The sequence below is a fragment of the Nannospalax galili genome, unplaced genomic scaffold (assembly GCF_000622305.1).
Source record: "Nannospalax galili isolate Female #2095 unplaced genomic scaffold, S.galili_v1.0 scaffold816, whole genome shotgun sequence".
NCBI lineage: Eukaryota > Metazoa > Chordata > Mammalia > Rodentia > Spalacidae > Nannospalax > Nannospalax galili.
In genome coordinates, this window is record NW_008338116.1 from 30314 (window position 1) to 34888 (window position 4575).

Genomic DNA, 4575 nt, shown 5'->3' on the forward strand with positions numbered 1-4575 from the left:
GTTGGTCTGGGTGCAAAGGATCAGGAAGCAGTGGGGAGTCTTGGCTAAGAGGGCAGTCCAAAGGTCTTAGATGCCAAGAGAAGAAACAAGCTAGTGCCCACGCTAGGAGGAGAAATGGATTGGGGGAGCTGGGAGGGTGAATGAGGCTGTGGGAGTCAAGGCATAGTGGGCCCAGCCAAACTTACCCAGGAAAGGTGCTGGCCCCAGGAAGCTTGAGGGTGGGCTGGCCAGGGATACAAAGGCAAGGTTGGGGAGGGAAGAGGCCCCAAGATCTCCAGGGAACTAAACTGAGGATTTGGGTTGGTCTGGGTGCAAAGGATCAGGAAGCAATGGGGAGTCTGGGCCAAGAGGGCAGTCCAGAGGTCTGGGGTGCCAAGAGAAGAAATGGACCAGTGCCCACACAAGGAGGAGAGATGGCATGGGGGAGCTGGGAGGGTGAAGGAGGTTGTGGGAGTCAAGGCACAGTGGGCATGGTCGAACTTACCCAGGAAAGATACTGTTTTCAGGAAGTTGGGGGCTGGGCTGGCCAGGGACAAGGGCTTGCTTGAGTCAGGGATGCAAAGGCGAAGTGGCGGAGGGAAAGACGTTGAGGGCTCCCAGGGACCAGGCCAAGGTATTGGGTTGACCTGGGTACAATGGCTCAGGAAGCAGTGGGGAGTCTGGGCCAAAAGGGTACTCCAGAGGTCTGGGGTGCCAAGAGAAGAAATGGGCCAGTGCCCACACTAGGAGGCTAGGCAAAGAGATGGGGTGGGGGTCTATATTTTTATAATTTGAAAACTCTCAAATAAAAGCCCTATGATGTGCCTTGGAGCCTAGGAAAAGCAAGACTATGCCAAACTTAAAAGTAATAGATTTAAAAGAATAACATCAGCACAGAAACAATGAAGTTAGAACAAAGAATGCAGGTAATCAATGAAACAAAGAATTGATTCTTTGAAAAGCTAAACAAGATTAACAAACTCTTAGCCAAATTATTGAAAATTGAGAGAAGACCCAAATTAAGAAAACTAGAGATGAAAAGGGAGCGATTATGGTAGATTCCAATAAAATTCAGAAAATCATAAGGGCATACCTTTAAAAACTTATATTCTGCCAGGTGCAGTGGCGCACACCTTTAATCCCAGCACTTGGGAGGCAGAGGCAGATGGATCTCTGTGAGTTTGAGGTCAGCCTGATCTGGTCTACATAGTGAGTTCTAGGCTAGCTGGAGCTACAGGGAGACCCTGTCTCAAAATGACCAAAAAATAAAAAATAAAAAATACAACTTATATTCCACTAAATTGGAAAATCTAAGAGATGGGTAAATTTATAATACCTATGACATACCAACGTTAAAGCAAGATGAGAGAAATCATTTAAACAGATCAATAACAAGAAACAAGATGGAAACAATTATACAAAAAAAAAACTCTCAACTACTTCCATTTGAAAAATGTGATCTTTTCATTGACTGAGCCTTGTTTTCTAGTCACCCCATAGCCACTGAGGAGACTCTGGCCACTGCTTGTGGTTGGGAAGAAACACAGATGTCGTGGCTCAGGAGAAGTGAAGCTACAGTAGCGGTGACATGTTGGGGACCCCTGCTGTTAGGGTCGCAGTCTCTCCATGTCTGGATAGCCGCGAGACGGCTCCGCGCCTAATGGAGAAACTCCCCTTTCTCAGCAGGGTGCCTGCTGCTCTCCTCCTGGCTCACCTTTGAAGTGCCTGACACAGATGCCTTATCTAAAACATGACCTCTGGAATAGAAACTACCAGGTTTTAATCAGGCACTGTCTGACAGCCTGACTGATAGAAGCCCACCGCCTCACGTAAATGAAGCATCCTACAGAGCACCTATCAGCTGAGGCTTTTGCTACTGCCTCCACACTATAAATCTTCTGGTTTCACCCTAATAAAGCGGAGCTGTATCACTGACTCCGACTGAGCTGTATCCTGTGTCCCCCTGCGCCTGCGACCAGCCTGTGATTCAGTCTCCCCGGAGGAGCTGTCCCCCGTCAACATTCACTCGCGAAGCTTCTGCGTTCACCGTTTCTGTGCTCCCCGCCTCAGCTCCTGGGATGGTGGCCAACGTCCCACGGGCATAGTGAGAGCGTCCCGCAGCTAGCCTGAGCCCCCTGCAGCTTGGCGCAGCCAGCCTGCCTTGGTGCAGAGCCTACACTCGCCATCGTTGCAGACCGGCCCGATCTTTAGCTCCCAGTACCCGGCAGCGCGGAGAGCCAGAGACTCGCCCAGCAGCGAAACCCGCGCACCCAGCCAACAGCTTGCGCAGCAGCGAGAGCCACACACAACACCACCCCCCCCCCGCACACTACAACAGTGACAGGAAGATGTCGGGCAAAGATGAGGAGCAGCAGCAAACTACCAGCAAGGACCTGGTCATGACCAAGCATAAGATGGGGAGCAACTTCATCAACCCGGTACTTTGATCTTTGGTGGACGCATCAAGCTCAGGTGTGTCTGTACTGAGCCTGTGTGAGAAAGGTGATGCCATGATTATAGAAGAGACAGGGAAAATCTTCAAGAAGAAAAAGGAAATGAAGAAAGGTTCTGCCTTTCCTACCAGCATATCAGTAAATAACAGTGTATGCCTCTTCTCCCCTTTGAAGAATAACCGTGACTGTATTCTCAAGGAAGGTGACTTTGTAAAAACTGACCTCAGGGTTTCATTGCCAATGTGGCTCACGCTTTTGTGATTGGTGTAGCTCAGGGGACCCAAGTAACAGGGCGGAAGGCATAGATGTCACTAAGGAAGCTCACTATCGTGCTGAAGCTGCCTTACACCTAGTCAAACCCAGAAAATCAGAACACAGAAGTGACAGAAGCCTGGAACAAGGTGCCACACTCATTTAATTACACACCAATAGAAGGAATACTGTCATACCAATTGAAGCAGCATGTCAGCCCCTCCTTCTAGCCTTTATTCTACTTGGTCAAGGTTTGTGGCCCTAGAACAGAACAGGCAGGAGGCTAAATTAACCACCACCACTAAAACCTCAGCTGAATTTTATTTTTTTAATTTTTATACCACTCTGATGTCAGCATTTTCTCATCTTTTGAGCAGGGGGACTTTTCTGTTTCTCACTGTCCCCAAGTATTTAATCTGCCCTCAATTATAAGGACCTGTTAAGATTTTTTTATTCATGACTATGGCTAATTCCTCATATGATCTAGGGTATCTAGTTAGGCGCTTCTTAATTTTAGAGGCTCAGTCTCCATCTGTGAAGAGAGTCTTCTCATCGGTCAAATGGATCCTAATTTGTAACCCTTTAGATCATTTTTCTGCAGTATCTCTCCATCCCCCATTTTCCCAAAGGTGTAGAGAAGTCAGTCATCCCAACCGTGTCCCTCTCAGTGGGTTTTCCCCTCACTCCATTACAAGAACCTAAACTGGAAATTTCACTGTGATTTTTGTTGTTGTTGTTCCCTGTTTGAAATATTTTGACCTCCCTCCCTTGAAAGAAAAATCAGGAATCAGAAGAGTAGAAGGAAGAGACAACTGGATTTCTGAAGCTATGGACTTGGATTGGATGGCTTGCTGGGGGTTTGTAGAGAAAGGTTATAAATTTCAAAACCTGGGCACTGCTGCCCCAGGGAACCAAGGCTCCCACTAGTTTATGAGGTTTTTAAATGACATGACATTAAAATAAATTTGACTTTGCTCATCTAAAAAGAAGGGCTATTTCACTTTTTTAGAGTTATTAAGTCATGTGGTCATCAACTTTGGAGACTACTTTGCATATGAGTGCTAATGCAAATTAAAACCCAGGTTGACCTCATTGCCTGTTATTGGAATGTTAACAATGGAAGGAATATCTTACCTGTAGTAAACTGTTACTTGTGCACTGAAAAGCTGAGGAAGAAATTTAATTTTCTTCTTTGCATACATCAAGATATCGTCTAGGCACTTAACCCTAAGTGACGTATCTTCAATGTAACCTCTACACACAGGATGAATGCATTTCTCAACTCTTACCAGAGAAGTTTCCTTATGCATCAGATGGTGATTAACACAGAAACCCACAACTGGCCAATGTGCTGAGAACAAGAGGCCACAGTGTGTTTCTCTCTGAATAAAACACCTGTCTCAAACCTCTGTCTCCAAAAGGCTCAGGGATCACTGAGGAAGAGGAGGCAAAAAGATCGTAAGAGCCAGAGGTGGTGGATGACCACAAGGAAACAGTGTTCCAGACAGCTGGTCAGTTACTCATATGAACTCACAGCAGTGGTGTCAGCATGCACAAGTCCTCTGCAAGCTTTAACCAGACAAAATCCCAGCATAGACATGGGGAAGTGGGGAAGAAATCTCAGCCCAACCTAAGGAACTTCTGGGATGGCTGCTGGGAGGGTGAGACAGTGCCTTACAGGGATGGGGCTATTGGTGGGCTCAGTGTATAGACCTACACTGAAGGACATTTGGAAACAAAAATCATACTCTATAGGCCATATTATATGCATACATACATACATACATACATACATGATTAACACCGAAACCCACAATTGGCCAATGTGCTGAGAACAAGAGGCCACAGAGTGCTTCTCCCTGAATAAGACACCTGTCTCAAATCTCTGCCC

At 46.6% G+C, this 4575-nt stretch overlaps 1 pseudogene; it reads left to right on the forward strand.

The window, feature by feature from the left end:
* Positions 1–2327: 2327 nt before the first annotated feature.
* Positions 2328–2914, forward strand: LOC103734021 (annotated as a pseudogene).
* The last annotated feature ends 1661 nt before the right edge of the window (positions 2915–4575 follow it).